The following is a 25,267-nucleotide window of genomic DNA, read 5'->3' as shown; positions in this document are numbered from 1 at the left end:
CCGCTCTCCGCTCCTCGCAGCCGCTCCGCTGCCGGCCAGGCGCCTCCGTCGGGCTGCGAGCGGAAAGCCCCGGCGGTGCCGGCGAGGCCGTGTTTATGTAGCGCGGCCGCACCTCGCGGGAGGCGTGGGAGGCTGGCGGGAGGCAGAGCCGAGCGCACGGGGAGGGGAAGGGGACGGCCCTGCACTGACGCAGGGTCCCCCGTCGTCGTAACCCCCCCAACACCCCGGTCCTCCTTCCCCGGCTGCGGCGGGGACCCTCTCCCCGCCCGATGCGCCCCTGCCGCTCTCCCTTCGCCGACTACCGGCGCCGCGATGTGCGGCCGGCGGGGGTCAAACCTTGGGGTGGCCGCCCGCACCCCGGCACCCCTCCGGGCTTCTGTTCGCTCCGCGGCTTCTCCGAGACGTGGCTTCTTTTCGCAGGCAAGAGCCCCGCACTCCGTTCACCCCGAGGTGCGGGAGAGGGGCAGCAGCGAGACGCTTCTGCCCTGCCGAAGGAGTCGTGCTGTGCCCCTGCTCATTTTGTTAAGGCTTGTTCAAACCCTCGCCAAGCGGGACCCCGACGAGCTAGTCGTGTCCTCTCCCTCCTGTCGCCTTCACAGGGGTGTGCTGTCCGCACTGGCCTCAGCCGGGTCTCTTGCCTGTTTCTGGGCTTGCAAGACGCTGCCCCTGCACAGGTTTTTAATGCCCTGAAGGAGCCCGTGAAAACCCCCTCCGATCCGCATCCCGTCGAGAGGCACCGAGAGCGCCGTGCTGGGTGCCCCCGCCGTCGGGGCTCGGCTCCCGCGGGATGGGAGAAGGGGCTGGCGGCGAGAGGGGACCCTGGAGCAGGTGGGGTCGCCTCCAGCCGCCTGTCAAGCAGGACTTCACCGTGAGAGCCTGGCTTCTCTTTCTGCGTGGATATGTGTGTAATTGGGTGTCCTTACAGCTCAGATTTAATTTGGATTAATTAAGTGCATCGGGATCAGCGTGAAACATAAGCACCTATTTAATATGCGTTGCCAGAGAGCATTTAAATTGTTTCACACTTTCGCTTGAATTTCATCTGCGTTTCTGTGTCTCTTTGCAAGCAACAGCAAAGAGATGCTTCGTCGATGTACTTGGTTGCCCTCTCTGGGAGTTCAAGCCTGCTTTCTTCCTGGAGAGAAGAGCTGATAGGGGAGGAAGATTTGAGGATTACAAAGGCATTGAACGGTCAATGCCTTCCTTTTGTAGGGGTGAAAGAAGCCCTCTCGGGGCTACCTTGCTGCAAATTCCCTGATGCAGTGGTCCATGAAGTAGAAATGGAAAGATGCAGAGGCAAGGGGTAAGAAGTCCTTCAAAAACTCAGAAATGGGAGAGGAAGGAAAGGCAAGTTAGTTCTCAAGAGGCAAGATAAGTTTGCCCAGGAGAAGAAGAGGAAGAGGAAGAAAAGGAAGATGAGGAAGAAGAGACAGAAATGAGAAATAGAAGTTTCGAAAAGGGAATAGATGACAAAGAAGAATGATGTGTGGAGGTAGAGCTGACAGGCAAATATTGTGGTCTAAGGAAGGAGATGGGCTTGGGGCACCAGACATTTGGAATTTACAGGATTTTAATCTGAACAAGACTAAGAGTAGGGTAGCAAAGATGCAGAACATTACTTTTTCCATGTGGGAAAGACAGCTGCCAGGACTTTAACCACACAGTATTTTCATTTGTGGGAGCAAAATGGCAAAGTAGGTTAACTGATATTTTGCTGACGTTTTGTAACAAAAAGCTTATTATTTCTCTCTTTTTTTTTGAAAGGAATAGGAGAGAGGTGAAAACAGTTCAGGAAGATCAGGAAAAAAATAAAATACTCCTGAATGAAGTTGATTGCTACCCATTTAAACACCTGACTTTGACACTATAGAAATAAGAGAAAATAATATGAATTATCTGCTAGCACACAGGGGATATTTCTTTTTGGCCCTATACTATTTTAGGGTCAATTCACCAGACTAAAAGCACACAAAATTTTCACATTGTTGTTTGCTGGTGACAACTTCATGGAGTTACCTTAACCTTTCAGTCTCTTAATGTGGCATCTCCCCGCACATCACCCTGCTCCTGGCCATACTCAAGAGCCTCCTGCAGATTGGTATTTTAAACTCTGCTTCCCTAGTGTGGGCTCTCTGTTGAGAGCGCTGTGATTAAACTGTGCAACCAGAAGATGAGATCATGTAATGCTCATGCAGGCACTTATTCATAGCAGAATTTGCAGTGGAAGATTTTGTACCTACCAGCAGGTGAGTCTTACAGTCGCTCCCATATATAAAAAAATTGTATGTTTAATTAATCTGTTAGATAAACTTAATTTCTCTGGCATTAGATGAATATTAATGTAGATTAATAAAAATAGCACTAACATATTTATTAGACTTGAGCTTTTTATTTGCTTTGAGCTTTGTTAGATTTGAGACCACACTTTGTAAGTCCTGATCTTAATGGTTCTTCCAACTCGTGTTTTCACAAGTTTTGCAGATGAATAAGTTATGCTGCTCCTTCAGACACTGGCTCTCCAGAGCTTTACCTCCACCTGCCCATCATCTGGTAGAGGGCCAACAGACAAGGACTCACCATGCTCCTGTGCAGCACCGTGTGGTTTCCAAAGCCATCTACATTACAGGGAATGGGGGGACACAGCTGTAACAAGCACTTGAGTTGTGCTGCTGTCCCACGTCTTTCTTTAGGGGCACAAACCAATCGGTCCCACTGCAGTGTCCTATGTGCCAATGTGCAAACTGACCCCCGACTCCCCTTCAAAAAGAGAAGCAGGAGCCTTCTCAAGGGAAGACACTGTTCATACAGCCTGTGCAACAGTCCTGGGTAAAGACCCAGCTCGCAGAGTTTGTGTCTGAAATAGCCATCATTTTCTGGGCTTAAAAACATGCCCAGCACTGAAATATCTGCTTTGAATCAACCACTCTTCAGAATTATCTTCTCTGGGCATCTCACTGCAACTTTGTGCAAATGAGGATGCTTTGCTTGGGTGCAAGGTTGTGGTTACTGCAACTTCTTCCTTTAACAGATTTTTTACTTCTTTTCACTAGATATTCAACTAGCTGCTTCTCTGTTTCCTATCTCTTTTCATTTGGTTACATTTGTTTCCAGTGAGGAGACCTGGACTTCATCTGAGGCTATTAAAATGGGTAAATATATCCACTATTTTTACGTATGTGTCAGTCACTGGGTTGCATAACAGAGTCATAACCTCAGTGGTTTATTCTTATTTTTTGCAGGAGACAGTGAAATATTCGTCCATGTGGTGTTCAAGGCTGCCACAGAATGCCTTGTAAGGCATATACCAATGTAAAGGGCATTAAATATGGTCCAAAGAACAGGCTAGGTTTTATGACAATAAATGTGCAGGTGGAAGTCTTTGTGCAGTACCAGCTTCAGATAAGTCAGTCACATTCCAGTGTTTGCTATTAGCTGCCTACGAAAACTAGCTATGTGCTGGGTGCATGCTGTCTTGATCTGATGGGTTACAACAGCTTTTCTTCTTTTAATATTTTGAGATTACACTTTTTTGGGGGTGCTTTTCTTGGGAGGGGAGGGGGGGTGGAGAATTTTGTTGTGTTTAGAAAGATGTTTCCATCACGACGGGATGAAGAATGAGCCCCTGTTTTCCATTTTGAGTAGGGCACTCAGGGGTGGTCCAGGTTTATTCAAGGAGGACGGTTTGCCTTCACAAACCATAGAGAAAGGATAACACCTAGTGGGAGTAAACCCACATTGCAATTAAGGAATGCAAAGGACTGCGAAGTATTGCCATCACGACCCAATATACATAATAATGAGAAAATTACACCTTTTTACTCACAAAAAAAAAAAAAGAGATGTAAACTATTCTATTAGTATATTCAACATATTCCTGAGAAACTTTACAAAGCAAAATGTATTGTATCCCTGTTCTGAACTAAAATTGGTGGTTAGCATTTATTATTTCTTCTTTCAGTTTGTGTTGTGTGAAATAGTATAACATTGGTTAGAAAATGCCTAATTAGATATGACTGAATTATTTGAATTTTTAATGCTGAATTCAGTGAATTCAGCCTCCTGCATAAAACCAACAGAAGGAGTTAGTGATCTAAGCTGAACCGGAATCTCGAACATGCTCATTTAAGCTTCACAATCTTGCTTAGAAGATGCAGGAAAAAAGGGTGTGATTCGTCCCTCAGCAGAGTTTATTGCCTAAGAGCTGGGAACTGTTCACATTTTTGGGACTTACACACTCTGTAAAATGTGTGCAGTTCCATAGGTTTGACTTCGACAGTCAATGGATGGCTGTAAGATGAACTCTTTCCCATTTCTGAATCATTACTCAGGGTGAAATGATCAGGCTCAGCGTTATACTCAAGTGATACCAAATAATGTTGCCAAAAACTTGAATTATGCATTATTCCACCCAAAGACAGCACTCAACTCTCTCTCTGCAAACTCAGTCTCACATACTGTAAATAACTGGGCAACACAAATACACAAATTCATAGATTTACATATTTAATGTGAATTGTAATGAATGTTATTTGGGAGGTTATATCTGATCATGTCTGTTCATAGCGATTGTTTTGCCTGTGTGTTTGCGTATATAGTTGAATATGTTTAGCTGGAACTTCATGTTCTACAAAGTCCAGCTGTTGTGAAGATATACTTGTTCAAGCATGAAAGATATTGAAGAATCCTAGAATAATTCAGGTGACCTCAGGAGGTCATCAATTGGTCAAGCACTTTCCTCCTGCCAGTGTAATACAGACATTGCCTGAATAATTTTGTGAGGGGGATGCTCTGCAGAGCCTGGGGGAGAGAGACGGAAGGACAGCAGCCATTAGTTGTGTAATCCATGTCCTTGGCCAATACAGACCTACAGAAGGTGGCTGAGAAACATAATCGAGTGAGCAATTAGTGAAGTTCAGGGCTGTATTAATTTCCTGGAAGCACCTTTGCAAAATTTGGAAGCCAGAAGGTATCTTCTCAATGTCATGGTGACAAGCGGGTTGTTTATGCCTCAGTAAAGAAAAGCATTCAAGGGGACACCTTCCATACATTTTAAGCATCTCTGAAATTGAAGGACACAATGAAAGAGGCTCTGCACCTTATGCCAAATGTGGCAGTGCTCTCAGCTGCTTCTTTTCAGGTGGTATCTAGCAAAATGTGATGCTTGATTTCCTGTTTCCCAGCTTTGGTTAATTATCAGGAAGTTACAGCTCTGTCTGATACCGAAAAAAGCAGAAGACAATGATTTCATTTTATAATATGTAGTTGTGTGATATTTTACATGCACTACATGTGACGTTTTTCTCCTGTGCTAAATTACTCATAACCCCCATGGAGCAGATTTAAATCAGAGTTCTTTTTATGAGCCTTGGCTCTCTGAAATTAATCTTCCGTATCTCTGTGAAATGCTCCATTCACATCTTTCAGTCTTCCCTTGCTGATTTTCCTGTCTGTGAAGAAATAGCATTCTGACCCAGCTTCTACCACAGCAATGACAGAAAGACAATCAGACCTTTACAAACATGAGTAAAAACTACATCAGTCTTCTACATTAACCATCAACATGGATCAGCATCCTTACAACATACCCTGCAATTTGACAGTATGAGGAAACAGCAAACTTCTTATCAGCCTGCCTTCCTGAAGGGTTGGTCAGGCTTCAGAAGAAGTTTTCGTGGGGGAAAAGCACATTTTTTTGGAGGGAGCTACAATGAAAAGAAGGTTTGCAGAGGAGCAAGGTAAGAATTACCTGATCCTCTGAGAAGCTAATCACAAGGGTGGTATCATTCCTGGGCAGAAACTCTATACAAGAGAAATGCTTTTTAATTTAATTTTCAAAATTTACAGATCTTGTTTATATTCTTTTCTTACAAAAACGTGTTTTAACAAAGGAATTCAGAATGTATTGCTATACTTACCCTTTGCAACAGAGTGATTCTTCAAGGGTAAACCAGCTAATAATAATGACATTGGTGATTGTGTGTTTCAAATTGATGTATTCACTTTAGCTGTTGTTATTGTAGATATACTATTCACTAATCTACCACTTTTCAAAAATCGTACCTGCGGTCAGTGAACAGTAATTAATACTTTTGCTTTCTGCCACTATGTACCAATGCAAACTGTGCTTAACCAATGTTAACTCTTTATTTTAAAATAAACAAATGAAATGCAATCATTCATTTTGGCAGGCTCTTAAATTGAATGTTCTGGTTTCTTCTCTTTGCATCTTTTCCTGTTGAAATAAATTTTAAATTCCTGGTGTGTTCAATAGGAGAAATATCACAAACCTTACTAGGTATGATGTAAGTATGAAGGGGATGAAAGCCATTAGGTGAAAGCCCACAGGAGGCGCTCTACTATAGATAAGTTCGTAAATGATTTTTGACTACTTTAGCTACCTTTCTTGACTACCTAAGGAAACCATATATGCACTAGTTTTTTTTCTATGCTGAGACCTAAGCTTACATCCTCAGTGTCAGAACTGATGGCATTGGTGTCAAACCCTGCGTGTTTCACAGCCCATGTAAACTAACGAGTGATATTAAACTGTCAAGGAATAAATGGCTTCACAACACTTGTATAGCATTTCACTGTCTCCTGCTTACTGATATCCTCCCAGGGTATCAGTCCTGAAGGATGCTTTGAATATGGTAGAGGTGGTTCCAGCTTTCTACTGGGCTCCACAGTTAAGTATCTGTCCACCAGCCTTCATCACCTCTTGACACAGACTCAAATAAAGTTAATCAAGAGAGACTCGGTGTTCATGTTCACACCTAAAAGATGAAAAACAACTTATATACATATAGAGACCCTTTATTGTTAGGGTACACAAGCTTGTTTCTCTTTCTTTGGCCTCAGAGCACAGATCCTCCTACATGGAGGGTGCAGCTCCACAAGCTCTTAGCTGTTCCAGGCATCCTGGAAAATATGCATTCTGTCAGGACCTTGCCAAAGCACATGTCACTGATGGCTATAACTAGAGTTCATGCCAGCAGGGACATCTGTGAGTGAAGGCTGTAATTAGGTACTCTTAGCTCCTGCAGTCAGCATATCTCAGCTGTGCAACCCGTGCCAGAACAAGATGCTGGACCTCCTATTCTCTGATACCCTCCCTGACCTGCCACATAAACTAAAATGTCATGAAGAATACATTTCTTTTCACTTACTTGGCAGGGAAAAGGATTTGCTGCCCAACTGCCAGAAATCTCTGCCTAGGGAGTGAAATGGCAGAAGTCAACCTCTGCTAGGGCCAAAGTTGAATTTGCCAGAACATTTCCTTCAGCCCTTACCCATAGCAATGTTTCCAGAATTTCTACTACCTGTTATCCACTGCGTAACCCAACTTGATTTTCTGCTTGGACTGAGCCAAGCTCGACGAAACCTGGAATAAACTTCATCGGCATTGCTGATAACTCTCTGGCTTCCTGACATGCTGTGCTAATGAGATGTTACTGCCTAAAGTAATGAAAAGCAGCTGCTTCTTACCTGTAAAGAAAAACTGAGAGTTACTGCAGGTCATTTGGAGGTGAGTTTGATAAGGCTGTCTTCCTTCTTAGGAAAGTTCACTGTGTGTATTTTGCTGTTTAGTTGGAGAGGCCAAAATAGGATTAAATTAATGTGTCTAGAAAATTCTGAGTATGCTTTCCTGTTTGAGGTGTTTACATAGAGGGATTAACACTCTGCTTTGCATGGATTTCCTGTAAGATATCATCTGTCTACGATATCTGGGGGTTTCAGTCTTGTAGGTAAATATAAGTAATCTATTATTACTGAAAATACACATAAACAGAATAAATGTTTGAGAGACCATCACGACATTTAAGAAATACGTGAAATGAAGAGTAGAAGTGTTTAGATTTAATGAAGTAAATGTCTGAATTAACAGAAAAATCACAGCCACTTAATTCCAGCAGTCTACAGATCCTTTAAGCCCTCAGGAGTATAGGAATTAAATTTTTAGGAAGCTCTTGTCTCTTTGTATACTTGCAAGCCACTGACAAATTAAATACTGCTTATTAATTACTTATGAAATAAGCATAGAAATTATCTTTCCTGTATCTGCAACAATACAATTACAGAAGTATATGCCATCAAGTTTTGCTAGCCCAGAAAGAACTATGGCCATGCAAAGGAAATTGTTTGTTTCTTTTCACCTTTTAATTTTTCGTGTGTGCGTGTATGTAGTTTTTGCCAAACTGCCTTTCTCAGAATAATTGAAAGCTTCCTTCATTGCTGTTTGTATTTTTTAACCATATTCCACAAGTCTAGAGTATATCAGAACTGAGTCTCCTAAATAAAATCCTTTCAAATAAAACAAGCAAAAAAAAATCTATTCATCTCAAGGAAGTTAAATCACATAGAAATAGGTTGAGATTATAGGATGGATCTTAGTGAAGGGAGAGCTTATCTGAAAAGTATGAGATAAGCATGAAGCCTGCAGTCATAGTAACAAAAAATGCTTCTGGAATAAGAAAAGATTTCTTTGTAAGTCAAGACACTGTCTGTGACTGACAGTCTGAAAAAGGAAAAAATTAAAATTATCAAGCATTAGGCTTGTTAAGGGGTAAGAGGAAAAGGGAAGAAATAAAATATATAGCTAAGGGCAAGTAAAATAAGTACACAGAAATTCTTTCTGTATTTTATGAGCCATCAGGTATATATTTTCAGTGGTTTAGAGTAGTACAATAGCTAAGTATCCAGGTCTTTAATACTGTATAAAGATAATAAATCACAGTATCACAGTATGTTTGGGATTGGAAGGGACCTCAAAAGATCATCTAGTCCAATCCCCCTGCTGGAGCAGGAACGCCTAGGTGAGGTCGCACAGGAACATGTCCAAGTGGGTTTTGAATGTCTCCAGGGAAGGAGACTCCACAACCTCCCTGGGCAGCCTGTTCCAGTGCTCCATCACCCTCACTGAGAAGAAGTTTTTTCTCATATTTAAGTGGAACTTCTTATGTTCCAGCTTGATTCCATTACCCCTTGTCCTATCATTGTTTGCCACTGAGAAGAGCCTGGCTCCATCCTCATGGCACTCACCCTTTATATATTTATAAACATTAATAAGGTCACCCCTCAGTCTCCTCTTCTCCAAACTAAAGAGACCCAGCTCCCTCAGCCTTTCTTCATAAGGGAGGTGCTCTACTCCCTTAATCATCTTGGTTGCCCTATGCTGGACCCTCTCCAGCAGTTCCCTCTACTTCTTGAACTGAGGGGCCCAGAACTGGACATAATATTCTAGATGGGGTCTCACCAGGGCGTAGTAGAGGGGAAGGAGGACCTCTCTCAATCTACTAACCACCCCCCCTTGTAATATACCCAAGGATGCCATTGGCCTTCCTGGCCACAAGGGCACAGTGCTGGCTCATGCTCATCCTGTTGTCCACCAGGACCCCCAGGTCCCTTTCCCCTACACTGCTCTCTAATATGGAATTTCTCAACCTATACTGGAACCTGGGGTTGTTCCTGCCCAGATGTAGGACTCTACACTTTCCCTTGTTAAATTTCATCAGGTTATTCCCCGCCCAAATGTGGTTATTCAGACCTATTTGATAGTGGAGTGACTTTAAGGAGCAAAATACTGATCTGTAACCTATCCAGGTGACCTGTCTTCTTGACTAACCTCTCAACCTCTGTCCTCAGGTCAAAGCTGACATGGCTGTCCCCTTGACTTCTGGTGGAAAAAGATGATGTTTGGATCACTGACATTTGACAGCAGGAGATGTACTAGCAGGGAATGTTCTGTTTACTTTCTCCAAGAAAGTTCTTCATTTTTCCTTTTGCTGTGCTGGTGCTTTTTTCCATCATCTTGAGTGAATATATTCAATGGACCCATTTGGGGTTTTTGCTTTATAGTATAAGAAGTATTGGGGAAGCCAGAGGAGGTGCTTACCTATATCCCCAAGAACTGGCATCTGTGCAGGTACAAGAGGCCAGATTATCAATAGCACCAAATTAACTGCACATCATGGGTCCAGAGCAGGGGTCGGGAGTGAGTTGGACTGAAAGAGCACATGAATGGAATGGAGACAGTCTTCTGCTACCTATACAAAGGAAAAATATTTGTAACTATGTTTAGTAATAGGAACTACGTTACCCACAGGAGCTCTTCAGAAGCAAGCTGGGTACATTCCAGCAATATATGTTTGACATACAGGTTGGGAAGCATCAAGATAATCTCATCTGTACTTATTATAATGAGTGACACTCTGTAAAACTGATTATACAACCACTGCCCATGTGGTTTTTCTTGGTTTCACGTAATTGATTCTTCTGCATAAAACCTTCTTCCCATCCACTGAGCAAAAATTGTTTTCCTGATATTGTTCTTTCACTGTGAAGAATAAAATTTAGTTTACTAATCTCAGCCGGGTATTATCAGTAAGCTTCTTGAGCATTTAAACCTTACAGATCACACCAGCTTGAGCAAAAACATGGTTTGTTCCATTCACCGGTCCTATGTCTTATTTTGAGTGTTCTTGTAGGATTTAAATAATTCCTCTTCTAGATAATGTTCATCTTACCTGGAGCACAAACACTATGTTCTGTAAGAAAATTTATGGCACTAAAGATTCTTGGTTCAAGACACAAAGCCAATTAACGGTCTCAGCCACACAATTCCCACCTACAGTAGCTGGAGCTGTTTAGCTGAATCTTGGACTAAATGGTCATTGTAGGTCTCTTGCAACCAAAATATTCTATTTTCCTCAGCTTTGAGTATCTCACCCCTTGTTATTATGCAAATCATAAATCCATCATACTTCTTAAGGCAGATTGCTGCACAGGAAAGCATAGCTAATTTAATTAATTAATCCCTAACCCTAAAGCACAAACATCTATCACCTGAGCTAGTTGGACAGTAGATAGTTTTGTGCTTTTTCAAACTGCTGTATCAGTGTGAGAGGCAATGTGTTGGTAAATGCACATGAAGTCTGGATCTGTTTTGTCTGCTAACACTGATGAATAAGCATATATATACTAATTTACCCCATATAATATTTTCTTAACTTCTACTCTGCATCGTTGTTAAGTTTGAACTTCATAGTAGCTTACTATCCCAAGATGATTTATTGATTTATTTTTTTAATTTGTGTGCGTGTGTGCACCACGTTTTAACTAGTCTGGGAGTATCACATTCAGTGTCATAATTTGTGTTAAGACTCATAGTAATTCTCTTTAGAAAGGACTCTGAGTACATCCACAGTGCTTTGGCTGGGCAAACATCCCAGCCTGATGCATCCAAATGAGGATCCAGTCAAATATACGTCAGCCAGGAAATATTAATACCAGGCATCTGGCTGTCCAGGAGGCAATGATGTAAGTCCCTTTCTCACAGCTGAGAATCGTGCCTGGCTGTGGAACTATTCATGTACTCCACTTTTGTTCAAACCACAAGTGCTAGAAGATGACTGTTTGAATTTGCACCGAAGGAAGAAAGAAATATATTGGCACACATTTGTCTCAGTTGGCTTTTCTCGAACAACCTGAAGAGTTTCCAGGCATAATAAGTAAAAATGACTAGAGGCAGTAGTAGAGCAGGGCTCAGGTTCAGGGATTTGAATGATTTATGAGTGAGGACTCTAATAGGGACAAAAGAATAGGCTTACAAAGCAGCATTAATATACCTCCGGTAGGGAAGCAGTAGGCAGCTTGACTTGATAAGCAAGGATGATCCCGATTCAAAGCATTGGAAGACAAAATATGAGCAGGTTGTAATACCACACTATGTGCCAAGTGCTGTTTTTAATGTGAAAAGCCGTTTTCTTTAGAATCTAGCTCAAAAAAACAGAAAGCAGATCTTGCCTGGTGGAATTCACATGCAAATGTAAATATAGAAGTTGAAATTCTGGCCTCTCTCAACTTCATGGCAAAGTCCCCTTTGATTTGAGCCAGGATTTCACCCAGCATGTGTGACTGAATGCACTGTCTGTCTGCCTTCCCATAGACACTTCTTTATTTCAGCTATTTTCTAGAAGATCTGAAATTTCACTTCCCAATCAGTGCAGTCACTTTCCTTCAAAATCTACATATGCCTTGTTATGAGACAAAATCACCACCCTTTTGCCAGTTTTGCAACTCAGTAGTTAAATCAGAAATTCTAATCAAAGTTTTTAATAAAGTATCATTGAAAGCTCCAGGGTCACAGGCCTAGCTCTTAAAACCCAGTAAGGTTTCTTCAGCACTGACTTTATAGTGACCTTACAACTACCACAGTCAGGTCTGTTGTGACTGAATTAACCTGGATGAACCACATCTCTTGCTAACGCGGGTGCCCCATTTGCACAAAGTTTTAGAGTATCTGTAGTAGCTATTAACTTCTGCCACTAATATACCGCTTTAGCACTACGGATGTTCTGACAGTTTCTGTTATGGCCTTAAAATGGGAACTCTTTGGCGCATTTCTGGTAGTGTTTATCAATCAAGGACAAGACTTCTAAGACTCAGGCTAAGAATTTCAGCTGTATGGGACAGGTGATGTAGAAAAAAATGTAAATACATGCACTATCACTTTTAGGTCATACAAGATTTTGGTCTTGGTTTTCTCCTGTGCTGTTCTTTCTATTTTCACTCTTTCTGCCTATTGCCCATCATATATTTTTTAAGGACAGTGTTGTTAGTATAAAGCCTTAGCCTGGTGGGATGATGATTGCCTACATTTTCAGTAAATTCCTAACAAAACCCTTTACACTGAACCAGCCAAAAAGAACAGCATCAAAACCTGTAACTACAAAGCTGCAAAACAGGTGGCAAACTGGAACACAGGAAGTTCCACTTAAACTTGAGAAGAAACTTCTTCTCAGTGAGGGTGACAGAACACTGGAACAGGCTGCCCAGGGAGGTTGTGGAGTCTTCTACTCTGGAGACATTCAAAACCCACCTGGGTGCCTTCCTGTGTAACCTCATCTAGGTGTTCCTGCTCTGGCAGGGGGATTGGACTAGATGATCTTTTGAGGTCCCTTCCAATCCCTAACATTCTGTGATTCTATGATTCTGTGTCCCTGGGAGCAGCAGGTGGCAGTGCTGTCCCTGCTCTCTGTTTTTAAGCTACTGCATTAGCACAGCTCGAACAGGCCATTTCATTAAGAATATTTAATAATTCAACTTCTTTCAAACAAAGGCACTTCTGCTCAGGGGCAGTGCCAACTAGCCTCGTCAGGGTGGTGTGAATTTACCCTCCAGTCTCTGAACAGTATAATTCTCCTTGCAAAATTAATCTAAGTCACACATACAGCATTTGCTCCAGCGTACATATCCAGGAGTAGGTATATATCAAGGTGTACAAGTGATTTTTAATTACTTTTGTTTTCAACCAAAATTTATTTAAAGTGAACAAACGGTATATCTTTACTGCCGCTGTTGACAACCTTCCCTGGGAGGCACAGCTGCCATCTGTTGCCAGAGGTTAATAAAATGGTACCAGCATTATGCAAGTAAAAAATTATTAAAGAATTGCATGATAAATTAGCGATCACGCTTATTTCAGCTCTTTTCTCAGAAGTAAATACAGTAGCAGTGTCACTGACAGGAGCAAACACTGCTAATGCAATAAAGCTATCTCTTGATCAAGAAGGCAGTAGACAGGATGCCTCACCATGCCTTTGTCTTGTTGCACACAGGTGGTGGGAGTAAGCCACAAGACCAGGCCTTAATGATGAGTATCATGAGGCGGATCGAGTGGTGTCATCCTTCCTTTTTTTTCTTCTCTTTTTTCAGCCTGTATTTGAGTGACCAAGACAGACACAGAACCAGTGAAAACAAGAAATGCCATCTGTGCAGCCTCTGTTATCCCAAGAGGACCCACATAAAGGATGAATTAGGCCTTTGGTGTTCTAGGGAAGTGAGATAAAAAACACAACTATTAACTGGGAGAATAACCAAAGAAAAATATTTTTCTTTGAAAGTATGAATCACTGAGGTCAACAGTTTCAAGACATGCTAAACCTAGATGTTTGCATAATCATCAAAGCATTTCTGCCAGCTTATTTACTATAGAAATATGGATCTGGTTTTATCTTCAGTTGGACTTCTCAAATGGGACATCTGAGTTACCTGATGGGCAGTATAGAATCATAGAATAGAATCATAGAATCATTTTGGTTGGATGAGACCTTTAAGATCATTGTGTCCAACCGTTAACCTAACACTGCCAAGTCCACCTCTAAACCATGTCCCTAAGAACCTCACTTATGTGTCTTTTAAACATATATTTGATGCAGTGCCACCAAAGCAAAGAAAATGCCCATCCTTTTAACATCACACCCTAAAAAGACACACCTGTCAAACTGGAGACAGTTGAGAAGTTTCGATGTTCCCCCAGAGACCAATTTTAAAATTCATTCCTGTAAGAGTGTCTTATGAAATGCGTTTTGCAGAAGGGGTTTGGATGAGAAGTAGTATTTTGGTGAGTCAGCTGAGGAAGTCATTCCTTCCACAAGGGCAGACAGAAGCAGGAGAAGGAAATGAGCAGAGGCTGTTGACACAAGGGTCGCTGCCAGGACAGAGAAAGGGGAGATTAACTGGTGCATCATCCTGCTTTGGACTCATTGAAGTAGATGGGCCGCATCTGGCAATGGGGGAACAGACAGCATCAACATCAGCACAGATCAGTGCTAAGTGAAATTAAAATAAATAAACACACACACATAGAGGCCTAGAGGAGCTGCCAACCCCTCTTCAGGGTTTCGTTAGCATTTTGTTCTTTCCTATTCCATGTATCAGTTATTCCTGCTCTTGCCATTGAATTATCCCTGTGATAAAAATATGCCTCTCGTCACTCAGGCAGTCACAACCATGTATCACACACTGCTGAATCAAGACCACAATGGCTTTAAAAATGTGTGACTGACCACAAAACTTCAGAGCAAAAAGTACATGGAGGACAGGGAGAAATATGAGAGAGTCCCATCTAAGGGGGAGGACCCGGTTATTTTACAGTGTCTGCAAACTTCAGCATTCTCACACACAAGCTAAGAGAAGATGCTAATGTTAAAGGGCAGAATGACGAACAAGCTAAAAAATAAACTATGGTACGTATCACAAGAGGTTGTCAGTGAAGCCTTCTAACTAGCTAGTTCACAGAGGCAGTGAAGTCTTTTGAAGTTTCCTCTCCCTCTTTAATCAGTCCCATTAGAACAAGTAGATCGGAGCTTCAAAGGTAGCAGGGCTTGTCAAAGAAGAAAGCTGCTCGCTCCTCAAACCCTGAATGGCAGCTCCGTGTCCCACAGCGGTGGTTCCCACGTGGGGCTGCACAGCATCAGCAGAGCGGGCGTGATTACACAGCCAGTTCTGTGCTCAGATTTCTTTGAAAGGCTAACACGCTCTCCCTAAATTATTATTTATCATCTCCATTCGACAAGACTTCCGAAGACTTGAAAAGGTACTCCATAAAGCACACTTCTTAGCTTGATCCCTCACCTGTACAGTCTAGATGAATCTGCAGGCTTGCTGCATTTGAACTGTTTTGTCTAGTTCTTCAGCTAACAATTTTTAATTAATTAAAGCAATTGGCATATGTTCCTGTATTCTATTCTTCCTACAAGGCTTTCCCAGAACTTCCCTGCAGTAAAGGGAGTAGAGGGTTTTGTATAGGAAAGATGCAGTGTTTGTCCACAAAACACTTCCCTAGAGAATATCATTAATAATGACATTTATTGACTGTGGGGAGACAGAGGTATTCTGTAGCCTGTCATTTCTATAAAAGTTTTCCAAACAAATAAATAAATAAATTTCTGAATACAGCACATCTCTCTGCTTCATTTCAACTGCAGTTTCACACTCCTGTATTTTGAATATGAACATCACTTATGGTTCAACAACAATCTGCTGGGTTTTATATTTTGCTTCTGATATATTGATGAAATTGTATATATCAGTGTACATATTTCCCCGCTGGTGACCCTATTTCCAGTAGCTGCACCAGGACTTCCATCACGCTCAAGCAACTACTTGCAAGTGTTGCAATCCCATTTGTGGTCTGAACCATAAGCCTGGGAACCACCTCTGAAGTGTGACTTGTTCTCATAGATTTATTTTCATTGTGTATTTTGAGACCAGCTGTGCCAATCTAGGAAGTTTTCCAGAATACAAAGATCATGAACGTTGTGTCTGATAATGTGTCTGTGGACAGCATGTTCAGAGAAGCTTCTCTGGTCTTCAACAAAATATTATTTAAATAGCAGTATTAGAATCTGACAGTGTTCTTGTTAAAGCCGTTTTTCCAAGTAGTACTGCATTCAGTTGGAGCTAAGTTAGATAGGATGAGTGAACTCAGTAAATTGTGAGGTCAGAAAAAGGGAGGGATGGGATGAATCTCAAGAGATTCAGTCTACCTCTGCATTTAGACAGAATGAGAAACCTTGGACTAATCCTGGAAGACATCAACATGATATACTGGTAATGATTCCAGTGAAGGAAATTCCACAATATTCTTATGTAGAATACTTGAATGTTTGATTACACAGTACCCTTCCCCTTATAAAAGGTTTTTTTCCACATAAACCAAGAATCTTGGTAAATCCTTACCAGATTTATTTTCGTTTTCTTTCTCAGTGGATACAGCAAAGTTGCTCAACATCCTCTTCTTCCTAAAATATAGAGATTGCATTGCTGTCTCATGGACCCATATATGGTACACTTTCATGTTAAAGCTAAGCCAGGCTGAAGATTAGCTGCTGCCAAAGTGAACCACCCCACTTTTTCCCCATTCAGCCAGCCCCCACGTGATTGTGTTGAAACAGTTCAGAGGACGATGTGGAGAAGATTTCTGTTCTTTCGTAAAACGAGTTTTCTGCGGACTTAGTTGATTGAATCAAGCCGTGGGGAGGGCATCAAACAAGTGTCAGTGGTTGGACTGGCTTAGCTTTGATATGAAATGGTGCAATTTCTCTTTTCTAGGCTCCTCATACCTCTTTTGCAGGCCATGCTTTCTAAGCCTGTCTTCATTCTTACCCTCCTCTAATCCTCACCAGTTTTTCTGTAACTTTTTCATGCCTGGTGCATTTAACAGAATCATGTATCCAAATAATGTTTAAAATTTAGAATTCAGTTATGAGTTAACAAGCCACCAGAAAGGTTAAGAAGACTTGTTGTTGCTCATATGCTCTTCTGCCCATTTTTCCGTGCCTAATTTGTGTGTGCCATTACCCTGATTTTTCCTGCCTGTGTAATAGACGTACTTACAAGGTGGATGGATAAACACAAGTTTGTCACCTTGTGCTGTGCTTTTTCAGTTTAAGGAAGGTCATTCCAATCTGCACCCATCCTCATGTGATCACTGCTCATGTGGCCATCACATCATATTTAGCATCAACTTAGGACTTCATCTAAATTCCAGCAGAAATTCAGGCGAGAGTTTCTCTAGGTGGAGAACATAATTTCACAGAATCACAGAATGGTTGGGGTGGGAAGGGACCTCTGGAGATCGTCTAGTCCAATCCACCTGCTAAACCAGGGTCACCCAGAGCAGATCACACAGGAATGTGTCCAGGTGGGTTTTGAGTGTCTCCAGAGAAGGAGACTCCACAACCTCTCTGGAGCCTGTTCCAGTGCTCTGGAACCCTCAAAGTAAAAAAGTTTCTCTTCATATTCAGATGGAACCTCCTGTGCTTCAGTCTGTGCCTGTTGCCCCTCACCCTATCGCTGGGCACCACTGAAAAGTCTGGTCCCATCCACCCTTGACATATTTAAAAGCACTGATAAGATCCCCTCTGATGCAGGCCACAAGCCATTTCTCCTTCTCCCAGACTCTTGAATGTTTCCCCTTTGCTGACCTACAGTCTCAAGGAAGGCTTCACAACACACACCCTCCTGAGATATGGGAATGAAAGCTGAGTTTGGATGCATGTTGCAAAACTGCAAACTCTGGAGCAGCTGCCTTAACAGGTAGTGGCTAGCAAAGATGTCTCTGCCTATGGGAAAATTCTTTGGGTACAGTCAATGATGTGGGAGAGCAGTCTGAAACTAGGAAAGAATTATGTGCTTGGGGTTTTTCATGTGCTTTGGGGATTTTCTTCTCAGCCACACCCCAAGAACAGTCATCAACATGGTCAATACCCATGTTGCATCAAACCCCTGATTCAGGAAGTCTCTGGCACAAAGTCAAATCACAGACAACCTTCTTACTGCATCTGACAGAGGCAGGCAGCATTTCTGACCAGAAATCATAGCACTGACAGAATGAAGTCAGGAGCAGAGGACAGATAGCATCAAGCTCATCTGGCCTAGGTCCTTGCATACACAGCCAAGAAAATAAAGGGAAGGAGCTGCTACCACCACTGCTGAGCAGCTCCTGCTCCAGATGTGTCATAGAGCTGGACACAGCCCCCATGGGTACTTCAAGTTGCTCTTTACTGTCCACAGGAAAAGGAAGAGGCAAGTCAAATGCTGCCAGTAAAGACAACTAGGGCAGACAAAAAGCCATGTAACCTTGTCTCAAGGAGACATGCAGGGCAGCCAGCTTGGCCTGTGTTCGTGTCTACCAAGGCCCAGCAGCAACAGAGGGACTGCAAGCCACAGGTGGACCTTACTGCAGAGCTGGACCGGGTACCAATTTCAGCTCAGGTGCAGAAGCTTTCTGGGCCAGCTGGTTACTCCTCCATCAAACAGCTCTGCATACATCGCCCTGTGCCCCAGTATACCAGAAAATGCTGAAAAATGGGAGCAGTTGCCCTTTATTTCACAGAGGTTCATTAAGCAGAGGAGCCTCTCCCGTCTCAGCCTGCTGCTGCTGCTGCTGCTGCTGCTGCTGCTGCTGCTGCTGCTGCTGCTGCTGCTGCTGCTGCTGCTGCTGAGGGAGGCAGGAGAAATTAGCACTCACTCTCCCTTTACAGACAGCAGGGATTTATTCAGGTTCTCAGCAGAAGAAAAGTTCAGTGTTGCTGTAAAACACATTTCTAGGTGCTGGGAAAAAGAGATCTGGGAGGAATCAGAGGAGCTTAGGAGCTGGGAACATATAAGGGCTTGTAGCCTCTTTCTTTCCTCTCTTCTTTTCCTTTCTTTCTCATCTTTTCTTTCCCTGCTCGACAAAAATGTGCTTTTCCAGCATCCTTAAGAGGCAGGGCATGGTTTATTCCCATGCAGCCATATGTCTTCTCTTTCCTCTCCTCCTTCACCTTCCCCAAGGAACCATCCACCCTTCCCTAGTTGATTCTGAGTGGATAAGCTTCCCAAATTTCCAAGGAGCAGAAAAGTGTGGGGAACGTTAGCACAGGAGGAAAAGGGGATGAGCAGGGCTGGGCTGTGCTTGGAAGGTGGAGCAGAGTCCTGTTGCCAAGGGTAGCAGGACGAGACAGCAGGAACCTGTGGGGAAAAACAACTTCTCAGCATCAGCCACCCAGTTCCTCCTCAGGAGCCCTTCCAAAGGGCAGCCGCACAGGAACACAGAAGGATAAAGCAGTGATGGGACGACCAGGCAAAACAAACAAAGAAACAAAAGCTCAGCTTTATTGTTTTGTACGTAGGCAACACAGGCAGCAAACTGCCTTCTGAAAGTTGCCATCCAAGGCAGCTGCCTGCTTTTCTTGTGCAGTGAAAGAGTATTGCCTTGGTTCTACCCCGTGTGTTGCTGGTTGAGCCATATGACTTTCAAGTCATACCTAGGTTTTAAGATGTGCCACATCATTTCAGTATTCCTTCATTCATTCGCGACTCAGTCAGTTAGTTGGGAGAAAAAAATGAATGTCCTCTCTCTTCTGACACTCTCCCTAACAAAGTATAATAAAATACCTTACCAAATCAATGAAAAACATCCCAAAAGAAAACACAGACTTCAAAACTGCCAAATTTGATAGAGAATGGAAATAGCCAGATTGCAGGAAGGGGAGAACTTTCTAATTGTGGAAAGGAGGAATAAGATTTGTTTATTTGCTTATTAGATTAAAACCAAAGTCACAGTGCTGGCATTGCACCATTCAGAACAGTTACCAAAGTAAGTAGGATAAGCTGTGTACATTGGTGGTAACGCTAACATCATACATTCCAACTGCATATGACCTGGAGTAATTTCTTGACTCAAAAAAGATGTTCTTTTCCTTACAGCTAATTCTATTGCTCCTGCAATATCCTAGGCTACATAAGGAGGGACATCTTCAACTATTGCGGGGAGGGAAAAAGGTAAATAAAATACTTTCTGAGTTCCACTACATCTGACAGTAGGTACCATTTTTCTGTGAATAGTTTTAAACCCTGCTGATGCTGAAGAATCAACACAGATGATGAAAGGTTACAGAATAATTCCTTTCATTTTGTGAAAGTAGTTATTTTCCTTGATTTTTTTATGCTTCCTGCGTCTATCTTAATCTACAATGATGAAGATGAGTAATGTTAGGGAAAAAATAGTGTCATTATAAATTCTAAAAACCAAAATTCTTCAAATGCTACTTATGTAAAAAAGGACCAATTTAAATCAAATCATTAGCTTCTGCTTAAATTTTCAATTAGAAAAGTGTAATAATATGACTGTTTTATGTATTCACAGCTCTCATCTTCAAATTTAATCTTTCTTCCAGTTTTGCTGTTATTTCTCCCTTTCATAAATGTTGGTGTAATTATAACCATTTTCTCTTTAGAGGTGAATATACAATCACAGCTAGAAAATCCCCAGTATGTACTACAGTCTGGAACATGTAATAATCTCACAACTAGTAGCTACCGTGGCATGTTTTAACATTACACCATAAATCAGAGATTGCCATATTTGAAGTGTAATTTTGTCCTGTTTTGCAAAATTTCTTGGCATTTTTTAAGTATATTCAGTGGAAAATGTATGATCTAGCTATATACAACCACAGATGAGGAAAGAAATATCTTTCCCCAGTTACTAGACTGCCCCAAAAACTACCACAGGATGCTAAAGGGCAGTGACAAGCATGTAGCTGATGGGATATCTGAGCTGCCTCTGGAATCCAAATGAGAACACATTGTTTGAGCAGAGATTGTGGTCCAAAGATTAAGGGGAGGTTGGCAAAACAACCTATGGCACAAGCTTGCAGAATGAACAAGCCATTAGCAACAAGTGCTCTGTGGCTTTTTCAACATGGTTTGTTGTTTAAATCCTTCCGAGGGGGGTTGTGCTTGAGAGGGACTAAGCTGAGAGGAGGAGAGCGAGCATCTGCAGTGAAATCTGGAGGAACAATTCTGCCAACTCACACAGCATCTCCCAGTACCTGTCTCAAGTGCTTCTGCAGCTGCTGACAGGTAAATGATGGACTCCCACAAAATTAGGTGAACTTTTCTCCCAAAGCCTGTTTCTGTTTGAAAAAGAATGTTTTATTATTCATTCTGGTTTTGCTGTATATGCTTTAGGTATCATTTTAGCCCTTTCAGTGCAAACAAAAATCTGTAATGGAATCGGGGATAATTTCCTGGGAGTTCAAAATACCTGAGTAATAGCTTAGATGCAGAGAGGCTCTTTTATCCTTTAGTTAATGTTGAAACTTTTTATAGACTAGATCTTGATATCCACACCTCCCCACTGGACTGCCACAACAGGCTTGCTGGGACCTGTTATGATGTGACATCTGGGCTTGCTCTGAAATGATCAGGAGAGTATCTTTGCTGGATACCTTTCCATGTGTGATGCAGCAGCCCAACACAGTGATTAATGTCTCATTTGCACCACTGGAGTTCTCCTGGTAATTTAATTAAAATTACCACCTCCCTCACACTGATTTGGTTCCCGCTAATCAAAACTCTGAATTTATTCTAGTCAAGTTTTATCGTCTTCTCAAATGGCACATATCCTGTACTGACATCTGGCTGCATTTGGCAACTCAATATAGACATCATGACCCTTTTTTGATTAAGAGAACAATGTGTGGCACAGACTGCCCCAGGCTGCCAAAACCATCAACAAGGAGAAGCTATGGCAAAGTCTATGCAAGTGCAGAAAACCTATGTGACCTCTTAAACCTGTTGTTATTATTCAGGCTGGAGGTTGTGCCATTTAGAAACCCTACAGCCACCTGCTACTAGCTCAAATAATCTTATTTCTTTAGAAAATAGGGTGGGAAGCTACAGTGGGGTGAAGAAAAGCTTTGGGAATGTGACTGTGAGGCATCCCAGGGAGAAGTGGTGGTACCCCAGCATGCAGGGATGATTCACTGGGGCTGGAGCTGCTGGGTCACCCTCTCCTGCATCTGGTCCTCCTGATCTGCCTTGCTGTGTACCCATGGTAGCTGAGTACAGTGTAGCCCCCTGCACTGTCAGCATCTGAATACAGGCACTAGTATTATAGGTAAAAGCTACAGTATGGGTGAGATCTAAAATTTACACTGGGTCAATGTGTTTTTATAGTTCAGGCCCCTTGATGCTACTCCCTAAGCAATGTTGAAGGGGCTTCCCTAATCATTCAGTGACACACTCTTTGGCTTCAAACATGCTTTTGCTGCTAGCGAAGCAGGAGTTTGTGGTGTGTCTATACTGAGATAATAAATTTATCTTGAGCAAGGTCCTATGTGATTATCCCAGTTATGTCTGCTGCCTCTTTCTAATTAAACTTGCAATGTGCTCACTGATTTGCTTGCACGAGCTGTAGCGATATATTAATGTGACTACGTTGCAAGTTTAAAAACAACTGTGAGGACTTGCCTTTAGGTATAGCACCACTAGTTTATGAAGGTGAGAAGAACAGTGTAAATGTAGACCAGTGCACTGACTTGTAGCAACCTTTACCAGAATACGGCCGGGTACTTCCAAGTTTTGCTGTGAGGAGTTTGAGAAAAGGAAACAAGGGTGTTGTAACTTCTCAGAGATTGCACTGCCCTTGTCACTGGTTGTGCAAGTAAGTGAGTAAGAGAACTACTATAGGCTAGAAATTTCCATAGTTATGCACTTCATGGTGCAATTATCACCTATTGCTTTTGCTGTGTATTATTGCTGACTGGCTCAGTAATTGCTGTTGGGGTGGACATAAGAAAGTAGGCTTGAGGAAAAAGAGATGCAGGAGACTATAATGGTCGTGGTACAGAACTAACAAAGGGTTTATGGCTGTAGGGCTGTTAACAGGATTTAAATCAAGCCATTTATTCGAGACCATCTGCTAAGATTTGCACCTTTTTACTGTACTGAAAATATCCCAGTAGAGAGAAAAGGAGCAAGTCCTGCACTTGTGAGGTGCTTTCAGACCCTCAGCAATAGCAGAGGCTCTGTAAATAGGGCACGTTGGCCCCTGCCTCCTGTTTTTTCATCTTAGCACAGCCCATGAACAAAGTTACTCCTTAAAAAGCGGCTTAGAGAAAAGGAAGCCTGGCCTCTGTATTTTGTCCTATTTTTTATATATTTCTTTAGAACAAAAGGAGCATAAGGCTAAGGCCAAAACTGCTTTCAGACGCAAACCTACAGATTGCAGGTGTGGGCAGAGTTTAGCCTAAAATAACTGGAGGCAAAAGAAAGCAAAAAGCTGCTTAAAAATGTAATGTCAGCAGGAGAAAATAGGCTCTGTGGGGCACTGGTTTTCTAAAGCCTTGTTCTGTAATCAACATAGCTCATTACTGTAGCTGTGCATGATGTTGCAAATGGCATTTGGATGAACGCATTTTGTCTTTCCATCATGCTCGCTAGTTAACAAATTGTCTGCCCAAATTGCTGAACCATGCGTATTGTGTCAAAGAAGAGGAAAGAAGCAGATTCCCTTTGTCAGGCTGGACAGCCTGTGCCAAACCCTCAGTCAGTGTTTTTCAACCTTCTTCTGTTGAGACCCCTATGAATTCTCCTGGGGAGGTACAGGACTTTGTATAGATGCCTCTTCCCCCTGCAGTGATAATCATATTGCTTTCCTTTCCCTCCCAGCCTACAGCATACACCTGACTGTAAGGTCTGTAGGCCACATTTTGGAAAACAGTCTCCCAAGCAATTGAACTATGTGCATTTGGAATTTCACTTTGTCCTTTAAAAAAAAACAAACAACAAAACAAAAGTAGTAGCTTTCTCACAATATCTCAGTCCACTCCCTAAATAGTACTGCTACTGTTGCAATGCGTAGAATCATAAACTCATAGAATAGTTTGGGTTGGAAGAGACCTTCGAAGGTCATCTAGTCCAACCCCGTGCAATGAGCAGGGACATCTTCAACTAGATCAGGTTGCTCAGAGCCCCTTCCAGCCTGGCCTGGAATGTCTCCAGGGATGGAGCATTTACCACCTCTCTGGACAACTTGGGCCAATGTTTCACCACCCATGTTGTAAAAAATGTCTTCCTCATGTCTAGCCTGAATCTCCCCTCCTTTAGTTTAAACCGTTACCCCACATCTTATCGTAACAGGCCCTGCTAAAAAGTATGTCCCCATCTTTCTTGTAGGCCCCTTTTAAGTACTGAAAGGCCGCAATAAGGTCTCCCTGGAGCCTTCTCTTCATGGGACAATCCATGGGAAAAACAAGATTACAGGAGAAAGTGACCACATATCTGAGATCAGCAGCAGCATATGACCACACATCACGTCACAAGGCACATCACAAGTTCTGGCTCCCATCTGAATTCACTTTGGAATCTTAACATGGGATTATAGGTAACTGGACCTCTGCACTTTCCTGTAATAGATCTTTCAAAATGTTCAGGGAGAAACAAGACATTGTAAGCTGTAAGATGTTGTACAGGCCTTGTTTTGAGGCACAATGCAGGCTGAGGGTGCAGGGCTGAAACTACATTATGCCTTCTAGACATAAGAAGGTTTATGGCTCATTTTTGCCCCATTCTGATTGTGGGCTTTCCAGTATAATGCCACCTGTATTAGAGCAGTTATTAGAGCAATAAAGCAGATTAATCAGGAGTTACGTCACTGCATACTTCTCTCAGACTTTCTAGCTGTTCAGTTCTATTCACTGTTCCATTCATTGGACTTGTCAGGGGAAATGAAAAGGGTCCCACATTACTTCTTATGTTTGGAAAACTCCCCTTAACTGGCTGTGGGGCTGTTGTGTCTCCTTTCTGACATCCAGAAGCACAGAGAGAGGCCAAGGAGATGTTCAAATTTCACTTCAGTCTCACTTGAGGATGAGGAAGAAATTAAAAACAGAATGAGAGTATAAATTATATCCCAAACTAAAAGGAAAAAGATGACTGAAAGAGGGCTGACTTTGGGATTTGAATATCTTTTATTTAATATGTAATTTTTTTGTGGTGAAACACTGTCGCAAGTTGCCCAGAGAGGCTGTGGAGTCTCCATCCTCAGAGATATACAAAACTCAACTGGACGCAATGCTGGCCAATCTGCTTTGGGTGGACCTGCTGGAGCAGACGGTGTGGACCAGATTATCTCTGGAGGTCCCTTCTAACG

This window comes from Streptopelia decaocto, assembly GCF_964273445.1.
Source record: "Streptopelia decaocto genome assembly, chromosome: 1".
NCBI classification, from domain to species: domain Eukaryota; kingdom Metazoa; phylum Chordata; class Aves; order Columbiformes; family Columbidae; genus Streptopelia; species Streptopelia decaocto.
This window is presented reverse-complemented; position numbering follows the sequence as displayed.